Source organism: Bombus impatiens, unplaced genomic scaffold (genome assembly GCF_000188095.3).
Source record: "Bombus impatiens unplaced genomic scaffold, BIMP_2.2 scf_0151, whole genome shotgun sequence".
Taxonomy (NCBI): domain Eukaryota; kingdom Metazoa; phylum Arthropoda; class Insecta; order Hymenoptera; family Apidae; genus Bombus; species Bombus impatiens.
The window spans coordinates 1,739,143-1,759,871 of record NT_176570.1 but is presented as its reverse complement, the minus strand read 5'-3'; the positions used below and the strand labels follow the sequence as shown (position 1 = coordinate 1,759,871).

The following is a 20,729-nucleotide window of genomic DNA, read 5'->3' as shown; positions in this document are numbered from 1 at the left end:
CCCCCCCTTCCCATCGAATCCTTCACAATTATTTACGATAGACGTCAGTATACATGGGATCGTCCTCGCGATATGGCGGATCGACGGATTGTCGCTGTAAATGAGGTACAAATTTGTTACTTTATTCTTACATGCTACGTATTGTCGTCTTTTATTCGATATCTTTTAATTCATCTGCTTCTATCATTGCATATCTCACTTTTAATGTATTGAATACTATAAAAGAATATACTTCGTATACTCGTGTTTTATGCATACCTCGCTAATATTCGATGTACACGTTTATCATATACATATATCTTACTAAAAAAAAATCATTATGTTTTATTGGAATAAATTCTTTCTCTTAAAAGCTTTATTTATTCATTCCAGGTATGAAAGTGTAGTGGTAGAACGTTTTACCGCGTAAAAGGACGCCATTGCTTTCGATTATCGAAATCGTTTAGATAGTATCGATTTTTTTGCGAGAGTGATACCGGGTATACTCGTTTGGAACAGTAAACGTTAGTTTTTTAAAATATGCGGGCGTGGCAGCGCGAGAACAATGTGGTTATAGGAAAATTAGAATTTTTTATAATTATAGTCCTTTATTGAATTGTGTTTTATTCGCGTATAACGTGATTATAGAGTCAGTGCGTGTTAGAATATAAAATTTGCTTAGAGTATACAAAAACATAAAGTCAAAGATATTACGCAGTTCCAGTTTCCCGATACAAGGCCGTTTTTGTTTGCATTTCTGTTTCTAATTGAAAGTGACTGTATTTTGAACACGATATCTCGGTCGCGTTAGCTTTTTTTCGTCTTATGGTGTCTGTGTTGCTATTCGAGTGAGTGAAAATTACCACGACCAAGAATATTCTCGACGATTTGGACGACAATAAAAATGTATGTATATCATCATGCTTTATTAATTGTAATTACATGCTATGTAATCATATAAATGAAATCGATTTACTGTAGTAATATTCCGATTCAAACATTCCAAGTGACTTTTTAAGAGCAATATTGCCAAGTATTATTTGAGATTTCATATATTTTTTATATAAGCTATTACTAATAATTTTCGCTATAAGACTTATACAATTATTGATTCCTTTCACTTTCAGGCATCTTTGGGTATGATACAACAAATGTAGAACCGGAAGTGATACCAGGAAATTCCGGATATTCAACGATCGGTGAGTCACGAATTTTATGTGTTAATATGTATATTATGTTCTTTCTGTATTACACATATACAGGATGTAAGAAAATTATTGATAGAAACTCCATTATAACAAACGCTTATTCTATGAAATATGAATATACATATACCTATTGATTAAGTATTAAATTAGTGGTTAATTAATTTTATCTATAAAATATCTCATATCTCAATCTTTACGTATACCTATAATTCTACAGGTTTATTATTATATATATGTCGGAGTCAGATTGGCATTTTGGGGCGTTCGATGAACCTTTACTTACTTTACCGTCGCGAATTCAGCTAATATTTATCAGTACGAATGTGGACACTACAAGAGGCTATGAGTAATGGCAATAGGATGGTCAAGATGATGGTGACAACGAATTCAGGTTCGATAACGAATCCACGGTCCACGGGAGGACAAGTATCAACGTACTACCCGATTCGAGTAATTTCTCGGTAACTCGTCCAACGACTAACTAACAAACTGACTCCCCTAATCCAAAAGAAGCTGCCCTTATATACTTCTGTGCCCACTTCTCGGGTCAATTTTTGTTTTTAAGGAGAGCCATAGAATCATTTCGTACCTCTGTCAGGTACGTGTCCCTCCCGTGACCGTGGCTACGTCCAGTGACCCGCCATGTCACTTCGAGCCCAAACCCATCGTTATAAAGTCCAATTGGAACATTAAGACTATTTCTTATTTTTATTACTTAAGGGCGGCTATAGTAAAAGTGTAGACTAGTGTATTGGGGGTTTTTCCAACATTCCGGACGGGAAATCCCGCTGTCTTTCCATCTCCGACATATAATTATAGTATTAAATATTCTTTAATTACATTTCATATTGTAATTCGTAATTTCTGTATTTTTATTTGTGAAATATTTTCGAAATTTTCTTACATATAGTGATGTATAAAGTATCATCAACACTTCACTGTATTCCAGAGAGTAGAACTAACACATTCTTCCTTATCATATTGGCGTACAAAGTTGCGTTAACTTGCGAAACAATTTGGCGTCTCTCTCAGAATACTATAGCGTTTATGTGCGTTAATATTTCAATATTTTTTATAAGGACATCTTCCGTGTAACTTTCGTACATTCTCAGAGGCACTTCTTAACTCGTATATATACTCCATGTATGTAACAATCGAGCGTGTAATGCGTTTCACGCGTATGTAAGAGGAAAATCGCGTAGTATTCCACACTATGCATCGTCATATTGCACCCGGTAATTGGCTAGCATTGTTTATCCTTTAAAGGATAAATATCATGCGGAACATTTATGCGAACTTCTAGGAATTCAGTCACAAAAATTTCTTAGCCTTTAGTATTTAGTCTTCCGGGTTTGGTATTGCCCTCTTGAATCAATTTTTAATATATTTCACACGTTTGCAATAACTATGTGATATCCATATGATGTGAAACAAAGATTCATAAAAACTCCATGATAAAAAATTATAGGTACTATAACTTTCCACTATAAATATCATTTTTGAATATATTCAAGAATTGCAAATACTTTCCAATCATGCAGAATATAATATACTATAGAATCAATTTCAGACATTTTTTAATATACTCAAACATTCCAAAAATTTCTTGTATGTAGAGTAAAATGTAGAGTATAATATAGAACTAATTCCATATATTCTTCAATATACTTAATAAATTAAAAAACTTTCCGACCACATAAATTAACATAGAATGTAATACAAAACCTATTGCAGACATTTTTCAATGTATTCGACAACTTCAAAAATTTCTCTACCATACAGAATATAGCGTAGAACCACTTCTACACATTCTCTAGTATGCTCAACGATTTAAAGAACTTCGTAGAATATAATATAGAATCAATGTAATATATGCAAAAATTCTAAAAACTTCCCATTTTATAGTGCTATGGACTATTGCTAAAAATGCGTATTCTCGTTTCAACGATATCAATGGAGTTAGCGTGGACAGATTTATCGCACCTGTTCCGATGCTTTCACCTAAGCTTTACCTCGTATTCCTCGTCGTCTCAAACTATGTTACTTCGATAAACTGGAGGATTGCAACGAGTTCAATGGCAGAAAGACGACGATATAATACTATACGAAGAAGAAGAGAAGAGCAAGGGGTGGGAAAGAAGAGTCTCTGTTTATCAGCCGTCTCTCAGGAGATATTTGAAAGATGCAACGATCGTTCGTGTAATTGGACGGCATTGTTTGTTCATGGCTGACGGAGTACGTTAACATTCTTTGTTGCGGATGATTGGTGTGCTTTCACCTATACTTCGGCAACGTGCTCATTGTCTTAAGCGTCTCGGGGCTGGTTTTCCTCGCCGCTGCGATCATCGAACGACAACGTTCCCTGTTATTAGACGAGAGCTTATCGGTCCACGGGGAAACTGGCCGATTTCTCATAATTAGGTGAAACGCGAAAAATCCTTTTTATCACCGATTTCCGTCGAGATTTTCGTTCGACTTTCGTAGAACAAGAGGTCATCGTTAGAGAAAACAGTTTTAGGTTTATTGGGTCCATTGGAATGTCCAGTCGTTTACGGACCTAGTTATTATATATATTATACAGTACTGTGCAAACGTCTTAGGTCGTCTACGATAGCGATCTCGTAACAGCAACTATATAATTATACTTTTAGGAAATATTCCCACACGGTGTTATATAGAAACGAATCTTTAGATATTTCTTTTATAATTCAAATAGATTTGTAAGACAGGCATTTTTTCCCCTTAGTTCATACATTTTTTAGAAGAATTTCGTTACTAAATTAGAGCCCTAAATTAAAAAAAAAACAGTTTGTTTTTTTATTTTATTCATTTAAAACTACCACAGACATTTTAGAATTTCTTAGTAGTTTTGATGTACAAAAAATAGATTTTTTCTTCAAGATGAACCTGCTGTAAGAGATCAAATGCTGGAAGAGGACAAAGTAAATACATAGGAAAGATATTAAGAAGAGAAGAAGAAGATGATGATGAAGAAGAAGAAGGAAAGTTCATCAGCGTATGAAGTCGCCCTTTCGCCAGCGTCTATTTTATTGTTCCGGTCTCGGTGGCGGTTTCTACCCCGCGGCTTCGGATAATGCGATTTCTGCATATTGTTTCGCGTGAGCGGCCATTCTCGCAAAAGCGCCTTTATAAAGAGCGGTCTCGTGGGATCACGATTATATTGTTGCCGCGGTGTGCATACACACGAGGCTCCGCTATCCATTATACCGGCGAATAAAATAGAGATGTATTGTCCTTATATACGCTGCAAGTTGTACGCCTGCGAGCTACACCGGCCATTTATTATTAGTTAAATAAATATATACCGTCGATATACCAGAAGGTTGTCCACTTGCTGGCTCTCGTGCACCAGGAAACGCATAATATCCTCGTTCTCCTCTTTTTTTTCCCCCCTTCGACTCTCCTCTTCTTGATTTCCTTTAACGGTGCACAGAGTTTACCCGTGGACACCGCGTTTCCGCTTCCCGTGATCGTGACGCGGGATCTTTTCCCCTCGGACTTCGTGGTCTGTTTTGACATTTGGTTTTGGTCTATTGATCAATGAACGTGGGCGAAATTATATCCATATGTACTTGGTTTATCGACGTTCATTATAGATAGATATTGATACAGTAACTTAAAGTGACGAATCTTAGATTTTCTAATTTCACACATATTTTAATTTCAACACATATGAAAAGATATTTATTTAAAAGAAAGAAAGCAACTTTTTCTGTCATATCAGTCTGCCTTTCTTTTGCCCTTTTTTCGCATTCATCGTATGGAACAAAAAAAGTTTCTTCATTAACAGTATCATGCTTTTTGCATAGGATTATTCAGTCAACTTTCATATCTTTCCTTCAACAAAGAGTATTTCATACCTCGTCCTTGTGTTTCAAGTGAAACAAGTGTGTCTCTGACGTTACTGAAAAAGGAAGTCGACTTTTATATCCCCAGAGATTTACCGTCAAGCGAAACAAACCATTTCACTCAATATTATTATCATCGTTTTACATCATTCATAAATATAAACCTGTGAAGCATTTAATCAGAGTGTTATAAAATTGTTATTAGTTAGTTAGTTAAGGTGAAATTTCACATTATCCTGTAATTAATATATTTAATAATAATCGAATTATACAAAAATATCACTTCTTTTCTAAGATTGTTTCGTACTTTATATACAACATCCACGTATAACAAAAATCTTACTATTCCTTTGTCAATTTTGACGATCGATCCAACTTCTAATACGAATAATACTAGAAATTTCAAACTTGATCAATAGATAAAGATTACTATTCTTTTTAATATACTTACCATCATGAATTTTCAAATACTTATAACTTTACCTATATTCCTAGATCAATAGACCAAATGCAAACGTCAAAAGACTCAAACTCTCGATACGAACAATATTAGACATTTCAAACTCTATCAAACGATAAAGATTCACATTTTCTCCAATGAATTTATCATTACAAATCTTCAAACATTTCCTCTACACTTCGTATCTTAATAAAATTCTTGCAACAGTAGGAACAAGAACATTCGAATAAAACTGTAACAATCTCACTCGAACAATTTCTATTCTTGTTTTCCAATCATCTTCATATTTGATCATCTTCAATGTTTCAACAAACAATTGTTTCGTTACTCGCTATTCTACTGTATAATCATTTGACACGTATCACTTGCGTGCAATAGCCGCTGAAAAAAACATTTGAATATTTGTTCTTAGCATCGATAACATTGGAAAGTACTGTCGTAACGTTTCTGACTTTTTTCCTGATGGGCGTTAGAGGACTTCCTGCTAACAAGCCGCGACAATAGGAGGCGGCGAAGCAGGTAGCTATAGTGTAGCAGGGATTTAATTACTTTCACCAATGCCACGCAGCCTGGGGAAGTTTAATTAATTTTTTGGTTGGTCGCTCGACCGATCGAAACCGACGATCGCACTCGTTACCGACGCCCGAACTGATCTAACTCGCTTAGATCGTTCCTACGACTGTTACGAACCGGTCACGGACTGGTCGCCGACTCTACACGTGCCCTCTGTTCCTCGCGGTCTAATGGAAAGGCAATTAACGCGATCTTTTATCGGTGGACGGGGTCGAGACCGACCCTGGATACCGATTACCGGAAAGAAACCGCCTTAAATCTTCTGCTCTTCATCTAGATCTTGGATTTTCTTACGCTTATAGAGGAAATTTCAAAAGCATAGAAAGTGGAAATAGATTTCGATTAATAATTATGAATTTTATGTATTTTACACATTTAAACGTACGATGAAACATTTGTTGGTTAGTTACATTTCACTTTTATATATATACATGTATACATAATTAGGATTTTTATGCATTTGTAAGAAACTTGCAAGTGCAAAATTGCACAGGATGCACATGATATAAAGAGATATACGTAGAAAGTATAGTGCTTTTTATAATATTTGCTAGGCAAAAGAGATTCTCTAGCCAAAACTGTAATTGCTCTAATTTTTTCAATTACATTTTCGAACAAATAAATTTCCATAAAAATCTGCAGTCTGTTTATAGCATCGAGGAAATATATAGTCAAGTATTGGATGTTTCAAGAATTCCTATGGCACACACCGCTTGAAAATCGATGGATCTAACGTATCGCTCGAATAATAGTCGACGATGAAATGTATTGCTGCTTAGAAAGAAAAAGTGCCGCGACTCGTAAAACCTAACAATCGTTTGTATCGCGAGCTGAACGAATGGTAGATAATTTGGCGGACGTTTAGTCGGGAGGAAAGCGATGATAAAAGCGAGCACATCGATCCGGATTGGCTGGGCGTGTCACGTCAGTGGGTCGGCGAGGAACGCGTATCGCGATAATGTGTTTCTAGGTCAGTCACCGTCTGTGAGCGCACGTTCACGAACAGCGTACACGCGAGCACGCATTCCTTTCTCTATAAAACCGATCGTGAATCCCCGCTGTTTCTTTTTTTGCACTGCGGCTAACGCAAACACGCGGGCGCGGATGTTAACAGCGTCGTTAAGTGAAATTGCCACTCGAATTCCGATGGCCGTTTTATCAAAACCGATTAGAATCGTTGCACGGCGTGTGCGTATACACAACACGGTGGAAATGGGAATCGTTTAATTGGTCGTCTCGTCGCGAAATAATCGCCAAGCAGTCGATATACACGCGACTTATCGATGTTAAGTACCGCGCAGTCTCGCTCCGAGATCGTCTGGATTTCCAATCGGACGAAGGAGTGTCCGATACGACGATGATAAGCGCCAGTATGCTAACAATAAGTGGCTCATGCGATGGCTATTTTGGGATATGTAGCAGTTTCGTAAAAATTGATAGCGACGCTGCAGAATGTTATTCGAAAAGGAATTTGTAGCAGTTACTAGATTTTACTGCACGATAGGGGCAATATGTAGCAGACGTAGAAAGAGACAACGTGGATTGATTTAATTTTCAACTTGCGTATAGAGAGTAATCGATGGAAGATGGACAAATTAGAAGAAGCTGTACTCCTTCGAGTCATCTTACTAATTCGACTCGTTTCGAAATCTTACGACGATGATAAGCGGTTTAACAATAAGTGGCTCTTTCGATGGTTATTCACGGGAGATGGTTTTTCGAAAATGGTAGCGATGTCGGAGAATGTCATGCGAAGGGGAATCTGTAGGAGCTGCTAGATTTTATTACACGATAGAGAGAAAACGTATTATACGTCGTAGGAAGAAGCGTGGATTGATTCGATTCTTGATAAGTATCGTTTGAGTTGTAGGAGAAAACGGTGAATGGAAGACTGAAAAAGGAAAAGGAGTCTTTTCCAGTGTGTCGTTAATTTAATAAAATTAAGTAATTTACGAAAACGATCGATGTTGAATGGAAAATAAATAGGATCTCTGAATGCGGTATAAATGTACTTCTTGCGCATAGAGGAAACGTTTTGTTTAATTTTTTTTAATGGTCGAATTTCTTGTGGCGAATGTTAGCTACATTAAAATGGCTGTGTATGATTTATCATTTTTGAATGGCAAGTAAGTAGAGTCCCCGAATAGAAATCGAATGGGATATTTGTATTGTAAGGTAATGCTTTGTTAATTCTACGATTCTGCTTTTAATTTCGTAATGGTTGAGCTGTTCGTATCCAAGGTTAGTTAGATTATAGAAGATTCGTCAGTATCGGAAAGGAAATGGATAACATTTTTGAGCAGAAGATAATGAGAATTTTTATTTAGCTGAGTCGGCGATCATCCATCTTCTCGTTAGAATGTTAATTGATTTATCTATGATTTACTATTGTTGAATGGAAAATAAGTGGAATTCTTGAGCGGAAGATGAACGGAGTGGTTGTGTAGTAGGTAAATGCTTTGTTGATTGTTTGATTGATGTTGCACATTCCAACTATCGACTTCCTCGTGTCAAAATGTCCTTCAAATTATATATCAGTGAATGTGATTGATTTAATACCGAATGAGTCTTTTATATAAAGTAGTAAAGCATAACCTGTCATTAGTTATATAATCAATCTGTAGCGAATTGATCACAAGTTTGCCAATTTTTCGTAAGTATTCGGTGTATTTACGAACAATTTAGAATTTACATTTCTATACCGTCCTCCAATCAGGGGAAATCGCAATAAAAAAATTCTCTCGCGTCAGGTATGTATCTATTACATTCTTCGATAATTTACTCGTCCGCAACGATTCTCTAACATCTACTTCGCATTTCTCTGAATTTACAAAAATGTCGAGCTTTCGATGCCAGTTTCCAATCAAATTCAGCTTCGTGACCGCTATCTTCCAACTACTTTTTATTATACTAAAAATCTTGTTCCAACGATCAAAGCTCCATTATTTCATCTTGGTCCCTTAAGGAATCAAATTTTCTAAAGAAAGCGCGCAAATTAAAATTTGTAGCATAAGAAGTAAAACGTTGAATCTAGCATTCCGTTAAACAGAAATTGCAAAAAGTTAAGCAGCAGCTCGATGAATTATTTCCAGACGATCGATCTTGAAAATGGTCCCGGATATAGCATGCGCGATATTATAATGGTTGCCAGGCTGCCAATTTTATCCGTCTGTTTGTTTGATCGGGCGACTTTTGGTCCGTTTCGAGCGTCATCCGGCTACGATAATACGCGGAACGGTTATTTTCGCCGTGGCAATCAACCGAAAATAGAAACAGAATCTGTAGTCAACGTTAAACTAATAATAATAATAATAACAATAATAATAATAATAATAATAATAATAATAATAATAATAATAATAATAATGACAGGATTAACGACGTGCACGATTCACGCACAGGCTTCGACGTTTGTGATCTGGACGAACGTATGAACGAACGAATCGTTTTCTGTGTCAATAGCGAGTTTTCACGTGACGCGTGAGCGTGAAATCTTCAACGATTGGAAGAAGAAGAAGAAGAAGAAGAAGAAGAAGAAGAAGAAGAAGAAGAAGAAGAAGAAGTAGAAGAAGAAGAAGAAGAAACAGGAAAAGAAGAAGAAGAAGCAGAAGAAGCTGCGGAAGAAGAAAATCTGCTTGGAGCTTTTGATCAAACGTTGCTCGCGATGAAATATAGTAGGATGCAATATGGAATTCAGACGATTAGCAGATAACGGTCGCGATAATTATCGCCGCATAAATCTGTCGACGCTGTGTATGCCGTTTCTTTATCATCATTTTCTTCTTCTTCTTCTTCTTCGTCTTCTTCGTCTTCTTCTTCTTCTTCTTCTTCTTCATGGAAGTTAATATTTCTTAGGATGGGAACTGGAGGAATCTTTGGCGAACGGCTCAATCTTGCAATCGAAACGATGATCGCCTTTGAACGAGTTAATAATAAGTATTTCGATATTTTCGTTGGACTCATTGCTTGCTTCAATGATATTATTCAATTGCTTAGACTGGATTTATGGGTGTTGGTCATTCTATTTAGAACAGTATTTTCTTGCGAATCATTGGATCCAGGGATTTTACATCATATTCGTATGAATTTTTCTTTGATTTTCAGGAATGTTTCTCTGATAGAGAAGATCGAGGATACGATAGGTTCTGATAGAAAACGCAAGGAATACAGAACGTTGAGCATTCTATTTGAAACAATATTCTCACAAAAATCGCAGTATCTAAGGATCAGTTGGTCGATTGTTCGTGCCTTTCCTGGCTTATAGTCTGGCAAAGAGGATTAGAAGTATAGCAGGTTATGATAGGAAACGTCAGAGTCTTGATCATTTTATTTGTAAAAGTAGTTTTGCAAAAATCACTGTATGTAGGGATTAGTTAGTTGATTGTCCCTGTTTTTTCTTCTGGTTTCTAGAGACGTTTATTTTGTCTGGTAAAGAGGATTAGAAATATGGTAGGTTCCGGTAGAAAATATCAGGAATACAGAATATTGATTATTCTATTTAAAACAGTATTTTCGTAGAAATCAGTGAATCTAGTAATTGATTGTTCGTGCTTTTCTGATTTATAGAGGTGTTTGTTTATCTGGTAAAGATGGCTGGAAGTATGGTAGGTTGTGATAGAAAACGTCAGAACGTTGATCATTCTATTTATAAAAGTATTTCCGTGAAGATGATCGGATCTAGGAATTAGATGCGTGTTTCTTGTTTTGATGACACGGTCTGTTCTTCTAGGTTTATAGAGAAGATAGTAAAGATTAGGAGTATGGTAGGTTGTGGTATTGTTGTGAATGGGTGTTCCACTTTTTGTTAGAAGATTCTCAGTGTATGGATTGAGAGGAGAAACCCACGTTTCTTTCGTGTAAATTAAAAAAAGCTTGCTTGTTCGTAGATATTATCACGAAGGCTAATTACTCTACACGCTCGTTACTTTCTTATTACCTTATTCATTGAATAAATGGAATTACTTTCCTCTGATATACAAGTGGAATCTTCCTTATCGCGAAATTAAATTGAACTTCTTGCGAGAGTCGCGGAATAAAAAATTAGCGGAACACTTTTATCCTAAAGAAGTTATTGTTGTTTCATGTAAATACAGCAGATCGTTATTTACTTGGTTCTCGATTTATTTGAAATCTTAAATGGAATACAAAATCTCGTATTCCACCCAGAAAAGAATTTTCTTGTTTTCACGTATAAAATATATAACGATACATCGTAAAAGAAAAGTCATATTTCTCGATATAAATTTTCATAATTTCATAACCGTTTCACGTAAATTATCAATAAACCTAAAACCCAATTCCTTCTCCCCAAATCCGATATTAACGTAATCCTATCGTTTTTATTAAAATGTCTCAGTCACTCTAGATATCCATAAAATATCTAAAATATTGTTAGATCCAACTGAATTCTGAAGAGAGGTCGACAGCAAAATAGAAAAAAGGAGAGAACGGAAAAATTGAGAGCAAAAGTCTGAATCTTTAACACCATATCTTAAAAAAAAAACAAATTTACGTACCATGCACGTACGTTTTACGATTTCTATTGAAAAAATATAAATCCTTGCCAAAGGCAACGATATATGTTCGCTCGAGTCGAGCAATCCTTGTACAGCAGAAGGGACGGGCCTCGCAAAACATCCTTAACGATTTTAATTAACTCCGTTAGTTCGTGGAGGTCTTGCGTACGCAAATGCACGAGGTTGCCTGCTGTACCGTTAGACGTTCTGATAGAGAAAAGATGCGACATTCCTTTTCATGTCCCGAGCGGTGGGACGAATCTGAAGAAAAATCGAGAACATTGGTCACGAACCACCGCAGTCCCTTCGACCTGTCCGTATATTTTCCACGCGCGGGATTCTTCCTGGCTGGGTGCACAGCTTCGATAGCCTCGGAGTTACGATCGAGACTTGTCTGATCGAGGACGCGATTTTTTAAACAGCCGAAGCCGCGTTTAAACTGTTCCTCCAGTGATGGAAATTTTTATCGGGAGTGGCGAGATTATGGGAATACCGGGAGAGAAAACCGAATTTATTTATATTTTATAGTAATGTCTTTGGTATTTTATGTACTTTTTAAGCGACTGAAAAATTTTATCGATAATGCTAAAGTTATGTTAGATAACATTGGACTTGAAAAGGCTGGTGTTTATGTCTTGTGGGTAATTTATGGGTTTTTTAAATTATTCGGAAATTTTATTACAAATGATAGGATTATGTTAATATTGGATTTCGGTAGAATTGAATCTTTTATCGAGATTTATCTAGGATTATATTGACATTCTGTTTGGAAAGAATTGAATTGTTTATATTTTAGAGGTACTGTATGGGTGTTTAAGATTTCCAGACGTCGATAAAAAATTATAAAATTGTATTAGTATTGGACTTGAAGAGGATCAGGTTTATTTGTAACTAAAGTGATGTTTGGGTAATTTATAGAATTTTTTAATGATTGGCAAATTTGATTAAATATAGTAGGATAATATAAATATTGATGTTGGAAAAAATAAAGAATAACATTGTAAAGGAAGGGAACCACAGTTAAATTGATTATATTTCGCAGGAAGTTTTGCGCGGCGGAATATTTTGAATCTACCTTCAGACTCAATTTCACACAATATTTTAACATCCAAATCTCTGGAACATTTTTTATGTAACATCTAATGTTTGAACATTTTTCGCACACAAATCTTACATAATATTCTCTCTAAAATAATATCTCATAATTTTACGATTTTCGAAATAAAAATCACGCACATCGTAAATAACATCACATACTTCCAACAATCTTCATAAAATTTCCTATTCATATAGTTTATTCGTTTCATTTGCTCGTCATATATTTCCGAATCGAAATCTAATTTCCACTATAAATTTCCCTAAATGTTTCATTGGAATTTACGAATCGTACATGAGAAAAATTAGTAAACGCGAGACAAACTGGCCTATTAATAGGATTTACGGGTCCAAACAGTCAGTAGTTCGGCATTTCTAGGTATTTTTGAACGATTTCTCGTCGTCACGCCTTGGACTCTCGTCGAAACGATATGAAAAAAGCTATAAAGATAAATCGCGGTAAGTTAGACGTGTTTTTCCGGGAAACGTAAAAACTACGTATAAACAACGTAAAAAATTCTCTTTTACGTTAGACAAATGTTGCGACGTTGAAAATTCTAAGAATGAAGTTTTTAGGGGACTGATAATAATTAATGCATTATTTAATACTATATATTTAAATTTAAATATTTAAATAATACAATATTTAAGACACCACGAAATTTGTATTTATGTGTTATATTGTCCAAAAATACGAAGTTATCGGAGCATAAAAAGAAAGCCCTGTATGAAAAAACAGCAGCTCTTAAAAATCTAAAGTGCTTAAAAATAAGGTATACATTTAAAAATAGAGGAAGATATTTATATCACGATACATAAGGTTGTCTACTTGTTTACAAGGGATGACAAATTTTCTCTTATTTATATCCTACCCTTCACGAATATTTAGTGCCCAGAACCTAATATTGTCAAAGATTTAAAAATTTTAAATGTCAAGGTATAAAAGACACGTACAGATTACTATTGATTATTAATGAATTTATCCATTCCGAGTCTATTTAATACTATGTATTGTTTCCAATCAAGATTGGCAGCAATTAAATTTCTTATCGAGCAACCTTTCACTAATTAGTATTGTATATTAGAACTGCAAATATTTTCGATTCCTTGTTCCAAGAAATTGAAACTTTCTCTTTTCAACACATGTAACCAAATCTGAAAGTTAGATGGAGAAAATTTTGATAATCGCTTTTTATTCATTTTTTATTATTTTCCTGTTCTTCATCCACTCAACTTATGCGTCTAGTACTTTGCAACTATTTTGCCTGTTCTTGCAGAGGTTTGTAGAAATTTATATAGTTGCGTGGTTACACGGTGGTTACGCAGAAACGTGTAATCATTATACGATCAATCGTGAATCTTCTAGGAAGCGCATAAGGTTCTGAGCGGAACGTTCAGCTGGATAATTTCATCGATTTCCCGGATAATTTGGTCGTATTTTGCGACGGTGGACGCGCGACACGGGCACAGGTGCGTTAGGCTGCGTTTTGCTCGATTCTGATGTCGTCGCGCAGCTCGGCTCACGTCTGTATTTTGCCTGGAAAGTAAGCCGATGCTATCGTGGGGACCCCCTCGTGATGCGCACCAGCACGATGCATTTGTAAGTGCGAGCGACTATAAATAATCGGCGTCCTCGCTACCTGCACGCGTTACTCGCTGCGTACGGGCACGCGTGTACACGGTGAACGACCGCTCGTAAATTCGCCTCCTTCACGGCGAGTTACCTATCAAAGGGCTGCATGCCTTTTATTTTCTATATAATTTCTACATAGAGATTTTGTCATGCTTAGATCCTTTTTAGAATTTTCCTGGAAATGCATAGAGTTTGAAGATTCGATGGAAAATTTTGTTTACTTCGAAACGAATTGGTTATGGACAATTTTATATTTTATCAAAGAATCTGTCATATATTTAGATTTGGTGTAATATTTTTGTGAAAATTCATAGGGTTGGAAGATTTGGTGGAAAGTTAATGTTTACTTCGAAATGGATCAGTTACGAACAAGGTGAATAACTTGTCAGGAAATCTGTGATATTTAATTTCGGTTTTGGCAATTTTTTATAATAGTATAGAAGATTGATTATTGCGTATTATCGATTAGCGTGGAAGATTATTTTAGAAGGAGTAACGAGTAGATGATTTATTAGGTAATTTATGCTTTAGTTGACTATCGTAGCAGTAGCTGAATTTTCTCAGGCAATTTGTAATTGCTTAGATTTATTTTATCGAGGGTAGTTTATTAGAAAACTTACGATTTACATTCCTTTCCCGATTTCCATTTGTCAAGAACTAATGAGATTTGAATATTCTCAAAGATCATCCAAAACATTTCTTCTATTTCATTCATTTCATATTTAGCTACGAGGAAGATGAATAATCGAATGATTCCTACCACAAGATAGTCGTCCACGTTTAACGTTTCCATTCGATGAAAAGATCATCCAAAACATTTCTTCTATTTCATAATGATTTAGCTACGAGGCAGATGAATAATCGAATGACTCCTAACACAAGATACTCGTCCACGTTTAACGTTCCCATTCGTTGAAAAATACATGCAGACTCCGTGCCACGATTCGATATCGACGATATCTCAGAGATCAGTGTAAATCGGAGGAAAAAAGTTGGCGTGCAAAGGCTCCCGACGCGACTACCGTGTATCTTCTCCCAGACGGCGTTGCATCTTGGTACCCCGAAAATAAATCGTCGGTGGCCGCCTCGTTATTTTGTACGGGGGTGCCGCGCAGGGTGCCATTCCCATTCCGTGCTTTACGAGGCTACTTTAAAGCGATCGCTTTTATCGCGTGTCGTGCTACGCTGCGCCGCGGCGAGTATTAACACGGTAGATCACATCGCGAAGCCAGCAATGCTGCGCGTCGCCAGAAGCCAGCAACAAAGCGAGTACGAGCGAAAAAATGTAGCCAGCCGAACAGCTCTTCTTGTACAGGCGAAATATACGCGTTGATCCGAACCGCGAGAGTCGAAGACGAAGAGAGGAAATTTCGTAGAAACGAGAGAATATTTTTTGGCCACTGAATGGGACTGCTGGTGATCGAGGAACCTTCGGAGGTCTTTTAAGCCATTAAGGGCCAGCATTACGTTAACGCAACATTTCATTTGTAACTTCTTTTTAGGCAATTCACGTTGTTGGGTCATATAAAATTCGTGTCGTAATTATGCAGAGGAATTCCAGGAATCTGCCCGATGTCTTTTTATTAGCCTTTCTTCTTCCATTTATAACCTACCACCGTGTGAAGTTCGAAAAAGTTGAAGCACGTTTCTTACACTTTTACCTTGCTTGACACTTCCAGTGTAACTCAGTGTCCGATGTAAAGCAACGAAACTCTGTGTATCATTTATATGCAGAGATGGTCGATTTGAAAAATTCAAAGCAAAATAGGGATTGGAACGAAGCTCTGTTACAAATATAACGTGCCTTTATTCAGCCGTAACTACGATTCGTAATACGAGCGTTGCCTCAGAAGGCAAAGGATTAATAAAATCGTAATTTTGTCATGATCTTCAAAACCAGATACAATTCAATTTTTCATATGATACTCGTGATTGTATTAGGTTTCTTTCGTTTTATAAGGAAACGATAGATGCACGACATTTCTTTATGTTATTTTTTTGTTCCATTCGAACAAAACGGATCATACACAATTCGATAAAATAATATAAAACACAAAACGTCATCTATTGTTTTCTTATAAAACGAAAGAAACTTCTGCGACAACCTAATATAATAATTATCAATTTCATCCTATATTTACGGTATCCATTTATGCCTATACCAACAATAGGAGTATCGAGCGTCTAATAAATTGCGAAAGGTAGCTATGAACAGAATTCATCGTAAGAATGACAAAGGCCAGTCTACACGTGGCACCAAGTATCTAGCGTACGTACCTGATCACATCTACCCACCGTGATGATCGCGTTGTAAGAGATGCGAGCAAATTCGTTACTCGGTCCCGTGTCCGACGTCCCCATCGTCCAGGTCATTACTCATTGCCGAGTTGCCCTCGTATACCCGTCCCGTGGCTCATCCCGCGCGTTCACCCGTTACACCGAGTTCTTTTATATTGATTTCACCTTCCGCTGCCCACGTTAATTTTCTCCCGGCCGCATTGGCCTGAAATTAAGAAAAATCGTTCCGCTCGACGCCCAGCTGTTGCGACATTTCTTTACGAAACGGGAGAAAGGCGCTATTCGTCCGTTGTATCGGCGATCGTAAAAGTTAGAAATCGTGTCTCGCTATTGTGTCCCTTTTCTCTTTGTGAAGCTGCTTCCTTGTTGTTGGTTGTAGTTGGTTTCAACTTTTCGGAAGCGAGGAGAAAGGGTCCATGTAGAATCGGATCCATCGAGTTGGAAATCTTTCTATCGCACGTGTCTTCTGTTTCGTTCGATGGCGCTTGATACGCGAAAAGTGGTGAAATCTCGATGTTCGTGGTCTTTTCTTCGGGTAGACATTTTTATAAATTTCGGAACGAGAATTATAAATTTGAGATGGTGTAGAATTGGACTCATCGAATTGCGAAATTTTTTATTTCGTCCGATGGCGTTTGATGGATGAAGAACGTTGAAACTTTACGTTCGTGGCTTTGTTCTTTGGCTCGAGATTTTTATAAATTCGGAAGAAGACGAACATGATTGTGCAGAATTGCAGTATCTTTATTAATTTGAAATGTTCGTGGTTCCTTGTTCGCGCGGATGAAGGCTTTCGCGAATGAACATTGAATTTTTAGATTCAAGTAATCATGAATTTTAATAGACTAAAATAAAAAATCCATCGTAATTAGAATGTATTTTTGGATTGAAGCGACTATTTGCACTGCAATAATCAAACTCTTAAAGAGTCGAGAAATAGCGCAAAGCGGTATTTCCAAAACCAAAATACGCGTCGTGTTATTCAGAAACATAGAACATCCTTGATGAATACGTATGTCAACGAAATACATATTCACGAGTTCGAAATCTCTTGTGCGAGCCGGATGCAGATTTTTAGTGCAAGCTTCATCGTGTACCGTGTAGCAATTTGACTGGAATTTGGGATACTTACACATGCAAATTTTTACGCTCGATGGACAGGTCATTCGCGCAGAGGGACAGGCGCACATCGCATATGTCGAAAGATTGTTCCATCTAAGAGACGTTTGGAATTATTGTTCCCAAGAGAAAATGGCGATCTTATGTTCGTGCAAGACGGGAAATTTTATCGCGAAATCAGAAATCCGTAGGAGTAGAGGGCTGTTTTCGCTTTAGTTGCCAAAAAACACGAACGATGCGAGGTATTTCGAGGATAGCCATCGCTTTTAACAGTATCGTTATCGGTGGTTCAACGGCGTTACCCTTGTCGAGACATAAATCGAATTTTAGGGAATAAGACTGAACGCTTCTTTCGATTCTTCGTTGAAGATTTTTATTTGTTCAACTCCTAAGATACTCTGATTTGTGTTAAAGCGATAAGGATGCTTGTTTTACGTCTGCCGGGTGTAAATTATGGTTAGATTGTAGATGTTTATGCAAATTCAGGCCTTTATGAGTACGATTAAGCTTTCCAGGATCGAATGTTCTTTTAATCTATCAGAAAAATTGTTTCTTACCCATGATTCGTAGAAAGATATCTTTTCGAATGATTCCGTAAGGAGGATGCAAACGACCTTGAAATCTGATAGTATAGTCTTCAAATAACCTTGACCGTGAATGACACGATCTCGATAACCCCTCTCGACTTTTAACTGGTCCAGAATACCAATGACACGATGTCGATGACTTTGTTTGACTTGAGATTGAGCTTGATCGTCAGTGACAGTCCTAAGTATCCTTTTTAACTTTCAGGTGGTCGTGAGATTTTTGATCGTTCTCTCAACTACATTTACTAGTACTTTTACTTTACTTTAGTACATTTACTACTTATGATCGAGAATCACAATTTAGATTATGCGAAGCGTTATGAAAAGAACATCGCATTATTCGCTTAAAATCCTGCAAATTTTTAGCTTAGGTTTAATAAAACACGAACCATGGATGAATAAAATTTACGCTCGTCGCATTGTACATCAAACGCAATTAACCAACTGAATTTGAGTGTACCGAACTGCACTGAACTGAATTCGGAGTAACAAGAAGATACATAATCATATAATTTACATATAGCCGCAACGAATGTCTTTTCCATTCATCTAGAGATCTCCCACTTTCTTTTTATCCAACCTACAACGCATCAGTCTTCCACTTCTCTCAACTTCCCATCTTCTCACGTTAAAAGTTTTCTGAATTCTGTTTCGAATAACACATTAACCTACAGCTCTGCCTCGAATCGATTCACACCGACTCAAACCACCATAGAATCGCACAAATGCCGGCGTATTCGTACCATACCGATCTCTCGAACGCAGCAGCACTTAGACGTTCGATAAACGAAACAGTGATTAACGATCCATCTGGTCGGCTTTTGTTGCTACAAAAGAAAACGTATCACGTAACGAAACGTGGATTTCGATGTGTCACTATTAAGGATGCAAACATCGCGCCCACCCAGAGTAAACTAAAGGCATCGAAAGAACCGAGCAAGCCAAAGATTGATGAGGCCGTTTAGATAATCGCCACTGTGTCGATTGGCTGACCAATTTCTGTATAAAGAAGAGAACCGTTGGTCGATGAGGAAGAAACACGTGAAAATGGGATCTGGACGTGGCTCAATAGCGGCTGCACAGATCACCGACACTGACGATCAATGGAAAGGATGACCTATTTCCGGATGCTACCATATACGACGATCCTTGACTCATCCACGCAAGTCTTCCTTGTTACTCCTCTGCGCTCGTTGAAAACGAAACCGGTTGCTTTTGTCTTCCAGCTGTTAAATAGTCCTTGGTGTTAGGCGAAAGCGAGTCTGCTTTGGTAAGAGCTGGATATCCTATCCTTTTGTAAGAATATTCGTACGACGTAGAAAAAAATTGGCTTGCTTGTTTTTCTTTCTTGAAATAATATTCTGAGTATAGGTATATTTGGAATGAAGGAAAATTAGAGAAAAATTGTATTTTAAGGTGGAGTGATAGGATATCTGTCTTTGTAGAAAATATTCGTACGACGTAGAAAAAGGATAGGTTTAGTTTTATTTTTTGTATGGAAAGTTGAAATAATGTTTTGAGTATATATTTGGAACGGAGATGAATTAGAGTAGAATTATGTATTTTAAGTTGGAGTAGATGGTAAATGGTGCGAGAAATTGGTTGGGAAGAGTTGGATACAACACTTTGTTTGTCGGCACGACATCGTTAATGATCTTGAGAACATTTTTGGCAAGATAATAATAGCGTTATGAGTCATCCGAGGCTTCGTAGATATTGTTCTTTTTCTGTATCAATGTATGTATTTTGTATACCAGTATCTGGACGCTAAATTATATAGGAATTTCACGAATTGGTAAAATTAATATTATTATTATTTTGTAAAATTATTAACATGAATTTGCAACAAAATTATATTTTTCAAACGTTGAAAAATATTTCTTCGAGTTTCCCTAAATACGAAGAAATAATTCCTAACGTGTACGATTCCTTAATTCGATTTAACGTTCCATTTAATGTACCATCAAACATCACTCGACAAAATAACAAAAATTAAAGTAACGCATATGCTCGTTACAATGTACCCAGCTAAAATAATCGCCAACACGGTACAAAAAAAAAAAAAAGAAAAAAAGAAACTCAAAAATTTCGCCTGACACTCAACGTATCAAGCAATACCAACATCCGAAGTCCAACAAGATACGTCAGCGTCCTCGATGCTTGTTCGACGGATGGAAGAATGATCGACGAATGAGTATCGAGACGAGAAGTTACAGGTACACGATCGAGCAGCACGAAAGGAGGTTAAAAGAAGTTGGAAAAAAGGCCTTGTGTATGTCGTATCGAGGGGGGTCGGTATCACGCCGGAAGAATTTAGTCGTGGTCTCTCCCGGCGTGGTTATTATGCCTGCCTTAACGTTCCTCGCATTCGCGTTCGCCTACCCACGCGAGG

The 20,729-nt window shown here is 36.8% G+C and overlaps 1 long non-coding RNA gene across 4 annotated transcripts in view; it reads left to right on the top strand.

Moving 5' to 3' along the window:
• The first annotated feature begins 8 nt into the window (after positions 1 to 8).
• Positions 9 to 20,729, top strand: part of LOC112212345 — a 133,334-nt gene continuing 112,613 nt past the window's right edge. For all 4 annotated transcript variants that reach the window (XR_002946162.2, XR_004461162.1, XR_002946161.2 and 1 more), the window contains exons 1-3: positions 9 to 105; positions 373 to 885; positions 1,107 to 1,178. This is a non-coding gene — a long non-coding RNA (uncharacterized LOC112212345). The remainder of the gene's footprint in view (positions 106 to 372; positions 886 to 1,106; positions 1,179 to 20,729) is intronic.